The 21,475-nt window shown below is 28.1% G+C and overlaps 1 pseudogene; it reads right to left on the minus strand.

Moving 5' to 3' along the window:
* Nucleotides 1–265: 265 nt before the first annotated feature.
* Nucleotides 266–21,475, minus strand: part of LOC137233910 (mitochondrial uncoupling protein 4-like) — a 29,934-nt pseudogene continuing 8,724 nt past the window's right edge.

Below are 21,475 nucleotides of genomic sequence, written 5' to 3' on the forward strand. Positions count from 1 at the left end.
AAATATTTATTCGTGTGGTTTTATTTTTCACAGCTCTTTTAAAAATTTATACCTCTCTACTTCTTTTCCGCAGGAATCTTTACGGTGAATAAATATTTTTTTTTCGAACGTAAGCTAATATTTTTCTCCACAGGTAGGTATACAATTTTTTTCCTCAAAGGTAAGTAAGGTCAGGTAAGTATAAGTATGCTCTTTTATTATATCCACAATATATTTTAGATAAATTGTACCTTTTTTCGTTTTTTTTGGATTTTCTATTGTAATATTTTTGTTGCACACCCTATTATGCACTATTTATTATTATATGTAACTCTGCTCCAAAACCGTCTTTTTTCCACTTCCACAAAAAATTTTTTTTCTCAATTATACTGTTTCTCGGCTTTTTCCAATTGTAAATTTATTCACTCTGTTGATTTCTTTTTTTTTTTTCGCACCGCTCTATTTATATGTCGGTACTCTTTTGCGGTTTTCCTTTTGGCATGCACAAAATTCTTTTTTACTTTAAATCATCCACTTTTAATTTTTTCTTTCTAAAAATTTTCTCAATTATACTTCTTTTTTGTTTCTTTATTTTCACTTGTGTACAATGTAAGCCTTTAAGTATTTCGTTTTTTGTTTTGTATTTGTACAGTAGGCTTTACAAAGTTTTGTTGATTATTGTATTCTTTCTGTTTTTTTTTTTTTTTTTTTAACGAATTCTTTTTCTTAGTTCAGCCTAATGTGCGGTATTTTTTGTATGTACATATGTATGTACGTGATTAGATTAATGTTTCACTGCACTCTTCTTTTTAATTTTTTACTTTATTTTCACAATTTTAAAAAGTCAACGCGTCGCGAAAATCGATTTAATTATATTTAATTTTTATTTAAATTTTGAGTATTTTGTAGGTCACTAGCTCAATTTTATGGCTCCAAAAGGACCATGTCTAAATTTGCACAATGTGGGGTATGTGCACACGGGAGATAAGGGGAAAGCAGTTCACTGCGAAAGAAATAAAACAATGCGATAACTTTCGGTTTGTATATATATAAATATATACTTTATTAATATTAATGTTTATTATTTAAGTCTTTGTTTCAGCGATTTGGGATTTAACACTTTTATTTATTTAGTAGGTATGTATCTGTGACGCGATTTTAGGCTCTTTAATTTTAGAAGCGTGAATATAGATAGGCTGATGGCGAATAACTAACTTAAAAGTGGTCCAATGCATTCAGTTGGACCGCTTACTTTTTAACTTAAGGAGAGAGAAAAACGGTAAGTGTATAAATAAGTAAATAGGAAAATATGTATGCATTTCTTAAATCTGCATATTTTATGCGAACGGTAGCTTACTAAATCGATACAGGGTGAATGTAAAATATGAGTATCAGTATGTGATTTTATACAATGTAAATATTTCTGAATGGTAAGTATTTCAAATAAGGGTAAGTATTTCTGAAATGTCTATATATAATTAAAAAGGGTAGGTATATATTACAAATTTAAGGTAAGTATTAAGATGTAAGGATTATATATATTATTGTACGTGTATGCATATGTATATTTGACTCATGTCTTCAACAATTATTCAAAAGTGTTAATTAAAATTCGCTACGCCTTATTTGATTATTCAAAAGCCCTTAATTAGTCAAAAACACCTGAAACGCCATAAGTCATAAATATAATCAAAATAGCCTAAAATTTTTCCATCTTCAGATCTGATGGCATTTAGAGATTTTACGCAGCAAACAACTCTTATTTTTAACTAAATAAACTATTGTTATAAAGCCATAAGTCAGTGTGTAAACACTTTCTTCATAAACAAACAAAAACAAGAAAGGAAGGTTAAGTTCGGGTGTAACCGAACATTACATACTCAGTTAAGAGCTATGGTGACAACATAAGGGAAAATAACCATGTAGGAAAATGAACCGAGGGAAACCCCGGAATGTGTTTGTATGACATGTGTATGAAACGAAAGGCATTAAAGAGTGTTTTATGAGGAAGTGGGCCATAGTTCTATAGGTGGACGCCATTTAGAGATATCGCCATAAAGGTGGATCAGGGTTGACTCTAGAATTTGTTTGTACGATATGGGTATCAAATGAAAGGTGTTAATGAGTATTTTAAAAGGGAGTAATCCTTAGTTCTATAAGTGGACGCCGTTTCGAGATATCGCCATAAAGGTGGACCAGGGGTGACTCTAGAATGCGTTTGTACAATATGGGTATCAAACGAAAGGTGTTAATGAGTATTTTAAAAGGGAGTAGGCCTTAGTTCTATAGGTGGACGCCGTTTCGAAATATCGCTATAAGGGTGGACCAGGGGTGACTCTAGACTTTGTTTGCACGATATGGGTATCAAATGAAAGGTGTTAATGAGTATTTTTAAAAGGGAGTGGGCCTTCGTTCTATAGGTGGTCGCCTTTTCGAGATATTGCCATAAAGGTGGACCAGGGGTGACTCTAGAATATGTTTGTACGATATGGGTATCAAATGAAAGGTGTTAGTGAGTATGTTAAAAGGGTGTGGGGCTTAGTTCTATAGGTGGACGCCTTTTCGAGATATCGCCATAAAGGTGGACCAGGGGTGACTCTAGAATGTGTTTGTACGATATTGGTATCAAATTAAAGGTATTAATGAGAGTTTTAAAAGGGAGTGGTGGTAATTGTATATGTGAAGGCGTTTTCCAGATATCGACCAAAATGTGGACCAGGGTGACCCAGAACATCATCTGTTGGATACCGCTAATTTATTTATATATGTAATACCTGCCAAGATTTCAAGGGTTTTTTATTTCGCCCTGCAGAACTTTTTCATTTTCTTCTACTTAATATGGTAGGTGTCACAACCATTTTTTTTTTTTTCTAAGGTTATATTTCGCGTCAATAAACCAATCCAAATACCATTTTCATCCCTTTTTTCGTATTTGTTATAGAATTATGGCATTTTTTCATTTTTGTAATTTTCGATATCGAAAAAGTGGGCGTGGTCATAGTCGGATTTCGTTCATTTTTTATACCAAGATAAAGTACGTTCAGATAAGTACGTGAACTAAGTTCGGTAAAGATATATCGATTTTTGCTCAAGTTATCGTGTTAACGGCCATGCGGAAGGACAGACTGTGTATAAAAACTGGGCGTGGCTTGAACCGATTTCGCCCATTTTCACAGAAAACAGTAAACGTCATAAAATATATGCCCCTACCAAATTTCAAAAGGATTGGTAAATTTTTGTTCGACTTATGGCATTAAAAGTATCCTAGACAAATTAAATGAAAAAGGGCGGAGCCACACCCAAATTTTCTTTTATTTTTGTATTTTGTTGCACCAGATCATTACTGGAGTTGAGTGTTGACATAATTTACTTATATACTGTAAAGATATTAAATTTTTGTTAAAATTTTACTTCAAAAAAAAATTTTTTTTAAAAGTGGGCGTGTTCCTTCTCCGATTTTGCTAATTTTTATTAAGCGTGCATATAGTAATAGGAGTAACGTTCATGCCTAATTTCATCATGATATCTTCAACGACTGCCAAATTGCAGCTTGCAAAAATTTTAAATTACCTTCTTTTAAAAGTGGGCGGTACCACGCCCATTGTCCAAAATTTTACTAATTTTCTATTCTGAGTCATAAGTTCAACTCACCTACCAAATTTCATCGCTTTATCTGTCTTTGGTAATGAATTATTGCACTTTTTCGGTTTTTCGAAATTTTCGATATCGAAAAAGTGGGCGTGGTTAAAGTCCGATATCGTTCATTTTAAATAGCGATCTGAGATGAGTGCTCAGGAACCTACGTGCCAAATTTCATCAAGATACCTCAAAATTTACTCAAGTTATCGTGTTAACGGACGGACGGACATGGCTTAATCAAATTTTTTTTCGATCCTGATGATTTTGATATATGGAAGTCTATAGCTTTCTCGATTCCTTTACACCTGTACAACCAACCGTTATCCAATCAAAGTTAATATACTATGTGAGCTCTGCTCAACTGAGTATAAAAATGCATAACAGTAAACAAGATATACTTCCTATTGACTTACGTAGAATATTTGTTGTTATTCAAAAGTGTTAATTTACCGTTGTTTAAACTTTTCCCAAATTTATTTGATTATTCAAAAGCCCTTAATTAGTCAAAAACACCTGAAACGCCATAAGTCATAAATATAATCAAAATAGCCTAAAAATTTTCCATCTTCAGATCTGATGGCATTTGGAGATTTTACGCAGCAAACAACTCTTATTTTTAACTAAATAAACTATTGTTACAAAGCCATATGTCAGTGTGTAAACACTTTCCTCATTAACAAACAAAAAAATTCATAACAGTAACCAAATTTTTTCCTATTGACATCCGTAGAATCTTTGTTGTTATTCAAAAGTGTTAATTTAAAGTTGTTTAAACTTTTCCCAAATTTTTTAATAAAATTCGCTACGCTTTATTTGATTATTCAAAAGCCCTTAATTAGTCAAAAATACTTGAAACGCGATAAGTCATAAATATTATCATATTAGCCTAAAAATTTTCCATCTTCAGATCTGATGGCATTTAGTGATTTTGCGCAGCAAACAACTCTTATTTTTAACTAAATAAACTATTGTTATAAAGCCATATGTCAGTGTGTAAACACTTTCCTCATTAACAAACAAAAAAATGCATAACAGTAACCAAATTTTTTCCTATTGACATACGTAGAATCTTTTTTGTTATTCAAAAGTGTTAATTTAACGTTGTTTAAACTTTTCCCAAATTTTTTAATAAAATTCGCAACGCTTTATTTGGTTATTCAAAAGCCCTTAATTATCAAATTAGCCTAAAAAATTTCCATCTTCAGATCTGATGGCATTTAGAGATTTTACGCAGCAAACAACTCTTATTTTTAACTAAATAAACTATTGTTATAAAGCCATATGCCAGTGTGTAAACACTTTCTTTATTAACAAACAAAAAAATTTATAACAGTAAACAAGATATACTTCCTATTGACTTACGTAGAATCTTTGCTGTTATTCAAAAGTGTTAATTTAAAGTTATTTAAATTTTCCCAAATTTTTTAATAAATTTCGTTACGCTTTATTTGATTATTCAAAAGCCCTTAATTAGCCTGAAAACACCTGAAACGCCATAAGTCATAAATATAATCAAAATAGCCTAAAAATTTTCCACCTTTAGATCTGATGACATTTAGAGATTTTACGCAGCAAACAAATCTTATTTTTAACTAAATAAACTATTGTAATAAAGCCATATGTCAGTGTGTAAACACTTTCCTCATTAACAAACAAAAAAAAATGCATAACAGTAACCAAATTTTTTCCTATTGACATACGTAGAATCTTTTTTGTTATTCAAAAGTGTTAATTTAACGTTGTTTAAACTTTTCCCAAATTTTTTAATAAAATTCGCTACGCTTTATTTGATTATTCAAAAGCCCTTAATTAGCCAAAAACACTTGAAACGCCATAAGTCATAAATATAATCAAAATAGCCTAAAAATTTTCCATCTTTTTAACTAAATAAACTATTTTTTCTTAATTGAAAAAATTTTTAAATTAGAATAGAAGAAAGAAAAAATTTAGACAACTGCCAAAGCTCGTTGTATAGATCCATTTCGGGAACTGCTAAATTCCTTCATCGGCAACGTTTAGGCGCCGCTGCTATAACCATTCAGCCACTACAGCGGTTTTTCCAATGATAGCAGTTCCCGAAATGGATCTATACAACGAGCTTTGGCAGTTGTCTAAATTTTTTCTTTCTTCTATTCTTATTTAAAATTTTTTTTCAATTAAGAAAAAATATATTATAACAATAATAATGATAAAATAATTTTTGTTAGGCCTTGAGCTAGATTCAAACTCGCGATCTTACAAATCAGTAGGCCGATATAACAACAAAAATTGTTAATACATCCCAGAGCACGGGGAAAAAGTGTCAATAAAATATGACACTATGGCATCATCGCCATAAGCAAAGTCCAATTTTCACAACTATTCTGTAACAGATGTCGCAGTGCTGTCAATATCAATTGGCAAGAACCAGAATTGAAGTAGCAATAATGGAGACAAACAAAAAACCGCTGTGGTGGCTGAATGGTTATAGCAGCGGCGCCTAAACCTTGCCGATGAAGGAATTTAGCAGTTCCCGAAATGGATCTATACAACGAGCTTTGGCAGTTGTCTAAATTTTTTCTTTCTTCTATTCTAATTTAAAAATTTTTTCAATTAAGAAAAAATATATTATAACAATAATAATGATAAAATAATTATTGTTAGGCCTTGAGCTCGATTCAAACTCGCGATCTTACAAATCAGTAGGCCGATATAACAACAAAAATTGTAAATAAACTATTGTTATAAAGCCATATGTCAGTGTGTAAACACTTTCTTCATAAACAAACAAAAAAACTCATAACTGTAAACAAGATATACTTCCTATTGATTTAGGTAGAATCTTTGCTGTTATTCAAAAGTGTTAATTTAAAGTTGTTTAAATTTTCCCAAATTTTTAATAAATTTCGTTACGGCTTTATTTGATTATTCAAAAGCCCTTAATTAGCCTGAAAACACCTGAAACGCCATAAGTCATAAATATAATCAAAATAGCCTAAAAATTTTCCATCTTTAGATCTGATGACATTTAGAGATTTTACGCAGCAAACAAATCTTATTTTTAACTAAATAAACTATTGTTATAAAGCCATATGTCAGTGTGTAAACACTTTCCTCATTAACAAACAAAAAAAATTCATAACAGTAACCAAATTTTTTCCTATTGACATAGAATCTTTGTTGTTATTCAAAAGTGTTAATTTAACGTTGTTTAAACTTTTCCCAAATTTTTTAATAAAATTCGCTACGCTATATTTGATTATTCAAAAGCCCTTAATTAGTCAAAAACACTTGAAACGCCATAAGTCATAAATATTATCAAATTAGCCTAAAAATTGTCTATCTTCAGATCTGGTGGCACTTAGTGATTTTACGCAGCAAACAGCTCTTATTTTTAACTAAATAAACTATTGTTATAAAGCCATATGTAAGTGTGTAAACACTTTCCTCATTAACAAACAAAAAAAATTCATAACAGTAACCAAATTTTTTCCTATTGACATAGAATCTTTGTTGTTATTCAAAAGTGTTAATTTAACGTTGTTTAAACTTTTCCCAAATTTTTTAATAAAATTCGCAACGCTTTATTTGGTTATTCAAGAGCCCTTAATTAGTCAAAAACGCTTGAAACGCCATAAGTCATAAATATTATCAAATTAGCCTAAAAATTGCCCATCTTCAGATCTGATGGCATTTAGTGATTTTACGCAGCAAACAACTCTTATTTTTAACTAAATAAACTATTGTTATAAAGCCATATGTCAGTGTGTAAATACTTTCTTCATTAACAAACAAAAAAAATTCATAACAGTAAACATGATATACTTCCTATTGACTCACGTAAAATCTTTGTTGTTATTCAAAAGTGTTAATTTAACGTTGTTTAAATGTTTCCTAAGTTTTTCAATAAAATTAGCTACACTTTATTTGATTATTCAAAAGCCCTTAATTAGTCAAAAACACTTGAAACGCCATAAGTGATAAATATTATCAAATTAGCCTAAAAATTTTCCATCTTTAAATCTGATGGCATTTAGAGATTTTACGCAGCAAACAACTCTTATTTTTAACTAAATAAACTATTGTAATAAAGCCATATGTCAGTGTGTAAACACTTTCCTCATTAACAAACAAAAAAATTCATAACAGTAACCAAATTTTTTCCTATTGACATACGTAGAATCTTTGTTGTTATTCAAAAGTGTTAATTTAACGTTGTTTAAACTTTTCCCAAATTTTTAATAAAATTCGCTACGCTTTATTTGATTATTCAAAAGCTCTTAATTAGTCAAAAACACTTGAAACGCCATAAGTCATAAATATTATCAAATTAGCCTAAAAAAGTTCCATCTTCAGATCTGATGGCATTTAGTGATTTTACGCAGCAAACAACTCTTATTTTTAACTAAATAAACTATTGTTATAAAGCCATATGTCAGTGTGTAAACACTTTCCTCATTAACAAACAAAAAAAATTCATAACAGTAACCAAATTTTTTCCTGTTGGCATACGTAGAATCTTTGTTGTTATTCAAAAGTGTTAATTTATCATTGTTTGAACTTTTTCCAAATTTTTTAATAAAATTCGCTACGCTTTATTTGATTATTCAAAAGCCCTTAATTAGTCAAAAACACTTGAAACGCCATAAGTCGTAAATATTATCAAATTAGCCTAAACATTGTCCATCTTCAGATCTGATGGCATTTAGTGATTTTACGTAGCAAACAACTCTTATTTTTAACTAAATAAACTATTGTTATAAAGCCATATGTCAGTGTGTAAACACTTTCTTTATTAACAAACAAAAAATTCATAACAGTAAACAAAATATACTTCCTATTGACTTACGTAGAATCTTTGCTGTTATTCAAAAGTGTTAATTTAAAGTTGTTTAAATTTTCCCAAATTTTTTAATAAATTTCGTTACGCTTTATTTGATTATCCAAAAGCCCTTAATTGCCCAAAACACCTGAAACGCCATAAGTCATAAATATAATCAAAATAGCGTAAAAATTTTCCATCTTTTTAACTAAATAAACTATTGTTATAAAGCCATATGTCAGTGTGTAAACACTTTCTTCATAAACAAACAAAAAAACTCATAACTGTAAACAGGATATACTTCCTATTGATTTAGGTAGAATCTTTGCTGTTATTCAAAAGTGTTAATTTAAAGTTGTTTAAATTTTCCCAAATTTTTAATAAATTTCGTTACGGCTTTATTTGATTATTCAAAAGCCCTTAATTAGCCTGAAAACACCTGAAACGCCATAAGTCATAAATATAATCAAAATAGCCTAAAAATTTTCCATCTTTAGATCTGATGACATTTAGAGATTTTACGCAGCAAACAAATCTTATTTTTAACTAAATAAACTATTGTTATAAAGCCATATGTCAGTGTGTAAACACTTTCCTCATTAACAAACAAAAAAAATTCATAACAGTAACCAAATTTTTTCCTATTGACATAGAATCTTTGTTGTTATTCAAAAGTGTTAATTTAACGTTGTTTAAACTTTTCCCAAATTTTTTAATAAAATTCGCTACGCTTTATTTGATTATTCAAAAGCCCTTAATTAGTCAAAAACACTTGAAACGCCATAAGTCATAAATATTATCAAATTAGCCTAAAAATTGTCCATCTTCAGATCTGGTGGCACTTAGTGATTTTACGCAGCAAACAACTCTTATTTTTAACTAAATAAACTATTGTTATAAAGCCATATGTTAGTGTGTAAACACTTTCTTCATAAACAAACAAAAAAACGCATAACAGTAAACAAGATATACTTCCTATTGACTTCCGTAGAATCTTTGCTGTTATTCAAACGTGTTAATTTAACGTTGTTTAAACTTTTCCCAAATTTTTTAATAAAATTCGCTACGCTTTATTTGATTATTCAAAAGCCCTTAATTAGTCAAAAACACTTGAAACGCCATAAGTCATAAATATTATCAAATTAGCCTAAAAATTATCCATCTTCAGATCTGATGGCATTTAGTGATTTTACGCAGCAAACAACTCTTATTTTTAACTAAATAAACTATTGTTATAAAGCCATATGTCAGTGTGTAAACACTTTCCTCATTAACAAACAAAAAAAAATTCATAACAGTAACCAAATTTATTCCTATTGACATAGAATCTTTGTTGTTATTCAAAAGTGTTAATTTAACGTTGTTTAAACTTTTCCCAAATTTTTTAATAAAATTCGCAACGCTTTATTTGGTTATTCAAAAGCCCTTAATTAGTCAAAAACGCTTGAAACGCCATAAGTCATAAATATTATCAAATTAGCCTAAAAATTGCCCATCTTCAGATCTGATGGCATTTAGTGATTTTACGCAACAAACAACTCTTATTTTTAACTAAATAAACTATTGTTATAAAGCTATATGTCAGTGTGTAAAGACTTTCTTCATTAACAAACAAAAAAAATTCATAACAGTAAACATGATATACTTCCTATTGACTCACGTAAAATCTTTGTTGTTATTCAAAAGTGTTAATTTAACGTTGTTTAAATGTTTCCCAAGTTTTTCAATAAAATTAGCTACACTTTATTTGATTATTCAAAAGCCCTTAATTAGTCAAAAACACTTGAAACGCCATAAGTGATAAATATTATCAAATTAGCCTAAAAATTTTCCATCTTTAAATCTGATGGCATTTAGAGATTTTACGCAGCAAACAACTCTTATTTTTAACTAAATAAACTATTGTAATAAAGCCATATGTCAGTGTGTAAACACTTTCCTCATTAACAAACAAAAAAAATTCATAACAGTAACCAAATTTTTTCCTATTGACATACGTAGAATCTTTGTTGTTATTCAAAAGTGTTAATTTAACGTTGTTTAAACTTTTCCCAAATTTTTAATAAAATTCGCTACGCTTTATTTGATTATTCAAAAGCCCTTAATTAGTCAAAAACACTTGAAACACCATAAGTCATAAATATTATCAAATTAGCCTAAAAAAGTTCCATCTTCAGATCTGATGGCATTTAGTGATTTTACGCAGCAAACAACTCTTATTTTTAACTAAATAAACTATTGTTATAAAGCCATATGTCAGTGTGTAAACACTTTCCTCATTAACAAACAAAAAAAATTCATAACAGTAACCAAATTTTTTCCTGTTGGCATACGTAGAATCTTTGTTGTTATTCAAAAGTGTTAATTTATCATTGTTTGAACTTTTTCCAAATTTTTTAATAAAATTCGCTACGCTTATTTGATTATTCAAAAGCCCTTAATTAGTCAAAAACACTTGAAACGCCATAAGTCATAAATATTATCAAATTAGCCTAAAAATTTTCCATCTTCAGATCTGATGGCATTTAGAGATTTTACGCAGCAAACAACTCTTATTTTTAACTAAATAAACTATTGTTATAAAGCCATATGTCAGTGTGTAAACACTTTCTTCATAAACAAACAAAAAAACCATAACAGTAAACAAGTATACTTCCTATTGACTTACCTAGAATCTTTGCTGTTATTCAAAAGTGTTAATTTAACGTTGGTTAAATTTTCCCAAATTTTTTAATAAATTTCGTTACGCTTTATTTGATTATTCAAAAGCCCTTAATTAGTCAAAAACACCTGAAACGCCATAAGTCATAAATATAATCAAAATAGCCTAAAAATTGTCCATCTTTAGATCTGATGGCATTTAGAGATTTTACGCAGCAAACAACTCTAATTTTTATCTAAATAAACTATTGTTATAAAGCCATATGTCAGCGTGTATAGACTTTCCTCATTAACAAACAAAAAAAAATCATAACAGTAACCAAATTTTTTCTTATTGACATACGTAAAATCTTTGTTGTTATTCAAAAGTGTTAATTTAACGTTGTTTAAACTTTTCCCAAATTTTTTAATAAAATTCGCTACGCTTTATTTGATTATTCAAAAGCCCTTAATTAGTCAAAAACACTTGAAACGCCATAAGTCATAAATATTATCAAATTAGCCTAAACATTTTCCATCTTCAGATCTGATGGTATTTAGTGATTTTACGCAGCAAACATCTCTTATTTTTAACTAAATAAACTATTGTTATAAAGCCATATGTCAGTGTGTAAACACTTTCTTCATTAACAAACAAAAAAATTCATAACAGTAAACAAGATATACTTCCTATTGACTTACGTAGAATCTTTGTTGTTAGTCAAAAGTGTTAATTTAACGTTATTTAAACGTTTCCCAAATTTTTTAATAAAATTAGCTACGCTTTATTTGATTATTCAAAAGCCCCCACAGTAACCAAATTTTTTCCTATTGACATACGTAGAATCTTTGTTGTTATTCAAAAGTGTTAATTTAACGTTGTTTAAACTTTTCCCAAATTTTTTAATAAAATTCGCTACGCTTTATTTGATTATTCAAAAGCCCTTAATTAGTCAAAAATACTTGAAACGCGATAAGTCATAAATATTATCATATTAGCCTAAACATTTTCCATCTTCAGATCTGATGGCATTTAGTGATTTTGCGCAGCAAACAACTCTTATTTTTAACTAAATAAACTATTGTTATAAAGCCATATGTCAGTGTGTAAACACTTTCTTCATTAACAAACAAAAAAATTCATAACAGTAAACAAAATATACTTCCTATTGACTTACGTAGAATCTTTGCTGTTATTCAAAAGTGCTAATTTAAAGTTGTTTAAATTTTCCCAAATTTTTTAATAAATTTCGTTACGCTTTATTTGATTATCCAAAAGCCCTTAATTAGCCAAAAACACCTGAAACGCCATAAGTCATAAATATAATCAAAATAGCCTAAAAATTTTCCATCTTTTTAACTAAATAAACTATTCTTATAAAGCCATATGTCAGTGTGTAAACACTTTCTTCATTAACAAACAAAAAAATTCATAACAGTAAACAAAATATACTTCCTATTGACTTACGTAGAATCTTTGCTGTTATTCAAAAGTGTTAATTTAAAGTTGTTTAAATTTTCCCAAATTTTTTAATAAATTTCGTTACGCTTTATTTGATTATACAAAAGCCCTTAATTAGTCAAAAACACCTGAAATGCCATAAGTCATAAATATAATCAAAATAGCCTAAAAATTTTCCATCTTTAGATCTGATGGCATTTAGAGATTTTACGCAGAAAACAACTCTTATTTTTAACTAAATAAACTATTGTTATAAAGCCATATGTCAGTGTGTAAACAATTTCTTCATAAACAAACAAAAAAACTCATAACAGTAAACAAGATATACTTCCTATTGACTTACGTAGAATCTTTGCTGTTATTCAAAAGTGTTAATTTAAAGTTGTTTAAATTTTCCCAAATTTTTTAATAAATTTCGTTACGCTTTATTTGATTATTCAAAAGCCCTTAATTAGCCTGAAAACACCTGAAACGCCATAAGTCATAAATATAATCAAAATAGCCTAAACATTTTCCATCTTTAGATCTGATGACATTTAGAGATTTTACGCAGCAAACAAATCTTATTTTTAACTAAATAAACTATTGTAATAAAGCCATATGTCAGTGTGTAAACACTTTCCTCATTAACAAACAAAAAAAATGCATAACAGTAACCAAATTTTTTCCTATTGACATACGAAGAATCTTTTTTGTTATTCAAAATTGTTAATTTAACGTTGTTTAAACTTTTCCCAAATTTTTTAATAAAATTCGCTACGCTTTATTTGATTATTCAAAAGCCCTTAATTAGCCAAAAACACCTGAAACGCCATAAGTCATAAATATAATCAAAATAGCCTAAAAATTTTCCATCTTTTTAACTAAATAAACTATTCTTATAAAGCCATATGTCAGTGTGTAAACACTTTCTTCATTAACAAACAAAAAAATTCATAACAGTAAACAAAATATACTTCCTATTGACTTACGTAGAATCTTTGCTGTTATTCAAACGTGTTAATTTAACGTTGTTTAAACTTTTCCCAAATTTTTTAATAAAATTCGCTACGCTTTATTTGATTATTCAAAAGCCCTTAATTAGTCAAAAACACTTGAAACGCCACAAGTCGTAAATATTATCAAATTAGCCTAAACATTGTCCATCTTCAGATCTGATGGCATTTAGTGATTTTACGCAGCAAACAACTCTTATTTTTAACTAAATAAACTATTGTTATAAAGCCATATGTCAGTGTGTAAACACTTTCTTTATTAACAAACAAAAAATTCATAACAGTAAACAAAATATACTTCCTATTGACTTACGTAGAATCTTTGCTGTTATTCAAAAGTGTTAATTTAAAGTTGTTTAAATTTTCCCAAATTTTTTAATAAATTTCGTTACGCTTTATTTGATTATCCAAAAGCCCTTAATTACCCAAAACACCTGAAACGCCATAAGTCATAAATATAATCAAAATAGCCTAAAAATTTTCCATCTTTTTAACTAAATAAACTATTGTTATAAAGCCATATGTCAGTGTGTAAACACTTTCTTCATAAACAAACAAAAAAACTCATAACTGCAAACAGGATATACTTCCTATTGACTTAGGTAGAATCTTTGCTGTTATTCAAAAGTGTTAATTTAGAGTTGTTTAAATTTTCCCAAATTTTTTAATAAATTTCGTTACGCTTTATTTGATTATTCAAAAGCCCGTAATTAGCCTGAAAACACCTGAAACGCCATAAGTCATAAATATAATCAAAATAGCCTAAAAATTGTCCATCTTTAGATCTGATGACATTTAGAGATTTTACGCAGCAAACAAATCTTATTTTTAACTAAATAAACTATTGTTATAAAGCCATATGTCAGTGTGTAAACACTTTCCTCATTAACAAACAAAAAAAAAATTCATAACAGTAACCAAATTTTTTCCTATTGACATAGAATCTTTGTTGTTATTCAAAAGTGTTAATTTAACGTTGTTTAAACTTTTCCCAAATTTTTTAATAAAATTCGCAACGCTTTATTTGGTTATTCAAAAGCCCTTAATTAGTCAAAAACGCTTGAAACGCCATAAGTCATAAATATTATCAAATTAGCCTAAAAATTGTCCATCTTCAGATCTGATGGCATTTAGTGATTTTACGCAGCAAACAACTCTTATTTTTAACTAAATAAACTATTGTTATGAAGCCATATGTCAGTGTGTAAACCCTTTCTTCATAAACAAACAAAAAAACTCATAACTGTAAACAAGATATACTTCCTATTGACTTAGGTAGAATCTTTGCTGTTATTCAAAAGTGTTAATTTAAAGTTGTTTAAATTTTCCCAAATTTTTTAATAAATTTCGTTACGCTTTATTTGATTATTCAAAAGCCCTTAATTAGTCAAAAACACTTGAAACGCCATAAGTCATAAATATTATCAAATTAGCCTAAAAATTGTCCATCTTCAGATCTGATGGCATTTAGTGATTTTACGCAGCAAACAACTCTTATTTTTAACTAAATAAACTATTGTTATGAAGCCATATGTCAGTGTGTAAACCCTTTCTTCATAAACAAACAAAAAAACTCATAACTGTAAACAAGATATACTTCCTATTGACTTAGGTAGAATCTTTGCTGTTATTCAAAAGTGTTAATTTAAAGTTGTTTAAATTTTCCCAAATTTTTTAATAAATTTCGTTACGCTTTATTTGATTATTCAAAAGCCCTTAATTAGTCAAAAACACTTGAAACGCCATAAGTCATAAATATTATCAAATTAGCCTAAAAATTGTCTATCTTCAGATCTGGTGGCACTTAGTGATTTTACACAGCAAACAACTCTTATTTTTAACTAAATAAACTATTGTTATAAAGCCATATGTCAGTGTGTAATCACTTTCTTCATAAACAAACAAAAAAACTCATAACAGTAAACAAGATATACTTCCTATTGACTTACGTAGAATCTTTGCTGTTATTCAAACGTGTTAATTTAACGTTGTTTAAACTTTTCCAAAATTTTTTAATAAAATTCGCTACGCTTTATTTGATTATTCAAAAGCCCTTAATTAGTCAAAAACACTTGAAACGCCATAAGTCATAAATATTATCAAATTAGCCTAAAAATTGTCCATCTTCAGATCTGATGGCATTTAGTGATTTTACGCAGCAAACAACTCTTATTTTTAACTAAATAAACTATTGTTATAAAGCCATATGTCAGTGTGTAAACACTTTCCTCATTAACAAACAAAAAAAATTCATAACAGTAACCAAATTTTTTCCTATTGACATAGAATCTTTGTTGTTATTCAAAAGTGTTAATTTAACGTTGTTTAAACTTTTCCCAAATTTTTTAATAAAATTCGCTACGCTTTATTTGATTATTCAAAAGCCCTTAATTAGTCAAAAACACTTGAAACGCCATAAGTCATAAATATTATCAAATTAGCCTAAAAATTTTCCATCTTCAGATCTGATGGCATTTAGTGATTTTACGCAGCAAACAACTCTTATTTTTAACTAAATAAACTATTGTTATAAAGCCATATGTCAGTGTGTAAACACTTTCTTCATAAACAAATAAAAAAACCATAACAGTAAACAAGTATACTTCCTATTGACTTACATAGAATCTTTGCTGTTATTCAAAAGTGTTAATTTAACGTTGGTTAAATTTTCCCAAATTTTTTAATAAATTTCGTTACGCTTTATTTGATTATTCAAAAGCCCTTAATTAGTCAAAAACACCTGAAACGCCATAAGTCATAAATATTATCAAATTAGCCTAAACATTTTCCATCTTCAGATCTGATGGCATTTAGTGATTTTACGCAGCAAACAACTCTAATTTTTATCTAAATAAACTATTATTATAAAGCCATATGTCAGTGTGTATACACTTTCCTCATTAACAAACAAAAAAAATTCATAACAGTAACCAAATTTTTTCCTATTGACTTTCTTCATAAACAAACAAAAAAACCATAACAGTAAACAAGTATACTTCCTATTGACTTACATAGAATCTTTGTTGTTATTCAAAAGTGTTAATTTAACGTTGTTTAAACTTTTCCAAAATTTTTTAATAAAATTCGCTACGCTTTATTTGATTATTCAAAAGCCCTTAATTAGTCAAAAACACTTGAAACGCCATAAGTCATAAATATAATCAAAATAGCCTAAAAATTGTCCATCTTTAGATCTGATGGCATTTAGAGATTTTACGCAGCAAACAACTCTAATTTTTATCTAAATAAACTATTGTTATAAAGCCATATGTCAGTGTGTATACACTTTCCTCATTAACAAACAAAAAAAATTCATAACAGTAACCAAATTTTTTCCTATTGACTTTCTTCATAAACAATCAAAAAAACCATAACAGTAAACAAGTATACTTCCTATTGACTTACATAGAATCTTTGTTGTTATTCAAAAGTGTTAATTTAACGTTGTTTAAACTTTTCCCAAATTTTTTAATAAAATTCGCTACGCTTTATTTGATTATTCAAAAGCCCTTAATTAGTCAAAAACACTTGAAACGCCATAAGTCATAAATATTATCAAATTAGCCTAAACATTTGCCATCTTCAGATCTGATGGCATTTAGTGATTTTACGCAGCAAACATCTCTTATTTTTAACTAAATAAACTATTGTTATAAAGCCATATGTCAGTGTGTAAACACTTTCTTCATTAACAAACAAAAAAATTCATAACAGTAAACAAGATATACTTCCTATTGACTTACGTAGAATCTTTGTTGTTATTCAAGAGTGTTAATTTAACGTTGTTTAAATTTTCCCAAATTTTTTAATAAATTTCGTTACGCTTTATTTGATTATTCAAAAGCCCTTAATTAGTCAAAAACACCTGAAACGCCATAAGTCATAAATATTATCAAATTAGCGTAAAAATTTTCCATCTTCAGATCTGATGGCATTTAGTGATTTTACGCAGCAAACATCTCTTATTTTTAACTAAATAAACTATTGTTATAAAGCCATATGTCAGTGTGTAAACACTTTCTTCATTAACAAACAAAAAAATTCATAACAGTAAATAAGATATACTTCCTATTGACTTACGTAGAATCTTTGTTGTTATTCAAAAGTGTTAATTTAACGTTATTTAAACGTTTCCCAAATTTTTTAATAAAATTAGCTACGCTTTATTTGATTATTCAAAAGCCCTTAATTAGTCAAAAACACTTGAAACGCCATAAGTCATAAATATTATCAAATTAGCCTAAACATTTTCCATCTTCAGATCTGATGGCATTTAGTGATTTTACGCAGCAAACATCTCTTATTTTTAACAAATAAACTATTGTTATAAAGCCATATGTCAGTGTGTAAACACTTTCTTCATTAACAACCAAAAAAATTCATAACAGTAAACAAGATATACTTCCTATTGACTTACGTAGAATCTTTGTTGTTATTCAAGAGTGTTAATTTAACGTTGTTTAAATTTTCCCAAATTTTTTAATAAATTTCGTTACGCTTTATTTGATTATTCAAAAGCCCTTAATTAGTCAAAAACACCTGAAACGCCATAAGTCATAAATATTATCAAATTAGCGTAAAAATTTTCCATCTTCAGATCTGATGGCATTTAGTGATTTTACGCAGCAAACATCTCTTATTTTTAACTAAATAAACTATTGTTATAAAGCCATATGTCAGTGTGTAAACACTTTCTTCATTAACAAACAAAAAAATTCATAACAGTAAACAAGATATACTTCCTATTGACTTACGTAGAATCTTTGTTGTTATTCAAGAGTGTTAATTTAACGTTGTTTAAATTTTCCCAAATTTTTTAATAAATTTCGATACGCTTTATTTGATTATTCAAAAGCCCTTAATTAGTCAAAAACACCTGAAACGCCATAAGTCATAAATATTATCAAATTAGCCTAAACATTTTCCATCTTCAGATCTGATGGCATTTAGTGATTTTACGCAGCAAACATCTCTTATTTTTAACTAAATAAACTATTGTTATAAAGCCATATGTCAGTGTGTAAACACTTTCTTCATTAACAAACAAAAAAATTCATAACAGTAAACAAGATATACTTCCTATTGACTTACGTAGAATCTTTGTTGTTATTCAAGAGTGTTAATTTAACGTTGTTTAAATTTTCCCAAATTTTTTAATAAATTTCGTTACGCTTTATTTGATTATTCAAAAGCCCTTAATTAGTCAAAAACACCTGAAACGCCATAAGTCATAAATATTATCAAATTAGCGTAAAAATTTTCCATCTTCAGATCTGATGGCATTTAGAGATTTTACGCAGCAAACAACTCTTATTTTTAACTAAATAAACTATTATTATAAAGCCATATGTCAGTGTGTAAACGCTTTCCTCATTAACAAACAAAAAAAATTCATAACAGTAAACAAGATATACTTCCTATTGACTTACGTAGAATCTTTGTTGTTATTCAAGAGTGTTAATTTAACGTTGTTTAAATTTTCCCAAATTTTTTAATAAATTTCGTTACGCTTTATTTGATTATTCAAAAGCCCTTAATTAGTCAAAAACACCTGAAACGCCATAAGTCATAAATATTATCAAATTAGCCTAAACATTTTCCATCTTCAGATCTGATGGCATTTAATGATTTTACGCAGCAAACATCTCTTATTTTTAACTAAATAAACTATTGTTATAAAGCCATATGTCAGTGTGTAAACACTTTCTTCATTAACAAACAAAAAAATTCATAACAGTAAACAAGATATACTTCCTATTGACTTACGTAGAATCTTTGTTGTTATTCAAGAGTGTTAATTTAACGTTGTTTAAATTTTCCCAAATTTTTTAATAAATTTCGTTACGCTTTATTTGATTATTCAAAAGCCCTTAATTAGTCAAAAACACCTGAAACGCCATAAGTCATAAATATTATCAAATTAGCGTAAAAATTTTCCATCTTCAGATCTGATGGCATTTAGAGATTTTACGCAGCAAACAACTCTTATTTTTAACTAAATAAGCTATTGTTATAAAGCCATATGTCAGTGTGTAAACACTTTCTTCATTAACAAACAAAAAAAATTCATAACACTAAACAAGATATACTTCCTATTGACTTACGTAGAATCTTTGTTGTTATTCAAAAGTGTTAATTTAACGTTATTTAAACGTTTCCCAAATTTTTTAATAAAATTAGCTACGCTTTATTTGATTATTCAAAAGCCCTTAATTAGTCAAAAACACTTGAAACTCCATAAGTCATAAATATTATCAAATTAGCGTAAAAATTTTCCATCTTCAGATCAGATGGCATTTAGTGATTTTATGCAGCAAATAACTCTTATTTTTAACTAAATAAACTTTTGTTATAAAGCCATATGACAGTGTGTAAACACTTTCTTCATTAACAAACAAAAAAATTCATAACAGTAAACAAGATATACTTCCTATTGACTTACGTAGAATCTTTGTTGTTATTCAAGAGTGTTAATTTAACGTTGTTTAAATTTTCCCAAATTTTTTAATAAATTTCGTTACGCTTTATTTGATTATTCAAAAGCCCTTAATTAGTCAAAAACACCTGAAACGCCATAAGTCATAAATATTATCAAATTAGCGTAAACATTTTCCATCTTCAGATCTGATGGCATTTAGAGATTTTACGCAGCAAACAACTCTTATTTTTAACTAAATAAACTATTATTATAAAGCCATATGTCAGTGTGTAAACGCTTTCCTCATTAACAAACAAAAAAAATTCATAACAGTAAACAAGATATACTTCCTATTGACTTACGTAGAATCTTTGTTGTTATTCAAGAGTGTTAATTTAACGCTGTTTAAATTTTCCCAAATTTTTTAATAAATTTCGTTACGCTTTATTTGATTATTCAAAAGCCCTTAATTAGTCAAAAACACCTGAAACGCCATAAGTCATAAATATTATCAAATTAGCCTAAACATTTTCCATCTTCAGATCTGATGGCATTTAGTGATTTTACGCAGCAAACATCTCTTATTTTTAACTAAATAAACTATTGTTATAAAGCCATATGTCAGTGTGTAAACACTTTCTTCATTAACAAACAAAAAAATTCATAACAGTAAATAAGATATACTTCCTATTGACTTACGTAGAATCTTTGTTGTTATTCAAAAGTGTTAATTTAACGTTATTTAAACGTTTCCCAAATTTTTTAATAAAATTAGCTACGCTTTATTTGATTATTCAAAAGCCCTTAATTAGTCAAAAACACTTGAAACGCCATAAGTCATAAATATTATCAAATTAGCGTAAAAATTTTCCATCTTCAGATCAGATGGCATTTAGTGATTTTATGCAGCAAACAACTCTTATTTTTAACTAAATAAACTATTGTTATAAAGCCATATGACAGTGTGTAAACACTTTCTTCATTAACAAACAAAAAAATTCATAACAGTAAACAAGATATACTTCCTATTGACTTACGTAGAATCTTTGTTGTTATTCAAGAGTGTTAATTTAACGTTGTTTAAATTTTCCCAAATTTTTTAATAAATTTCGTTACGCTTTATTTGATTATTCAAAAACCCTTAATTAGTCAAAAACACCTGAAACGCCATAAGTCATAAATATAATCAAAATAGAGTAAACATTTTCCAAATTTAGATCTGATGGCATTTAGAGATTTTACGCAGCAAACAACTGTTATTTTTAACTAAAATAACTATTATTATAAAGCCATATGTCAATGTGTAAACGCTTTCCTCATTAACTAACAAAAAAAATTCATAACAGTAACCAAATTTTTTCCTATTGACATACGTAGAATCTTTGTTGTTATTCAAAAGTGTTAATTTAACGTTGTTTAAACTTTTCCCAAATTTTTTAATAAAATTCGCTACGCTTTATTTGATTATTCAAAAGCCCTAATGTTTAGGCCACCAAGCTAAACCCAAGAATGAGCACTGCCAATAGTGACCCAGCCTAATG

Source organism: Eurosta solidaginis, chromosome 5 (genome assembly GCF_040869045.1).
Source record: "Eurosta solidaginis isolate ZX-2024a chromosome 5, ASM4086904v1, whole genome shotgun sequence".
Classification (NCBI taxonomy): Eukaryota; Metazoa; Arthropoda; class Insecta; order Diptera; family Tephritidae; genus Eurosta; species Eurosta solidaginis.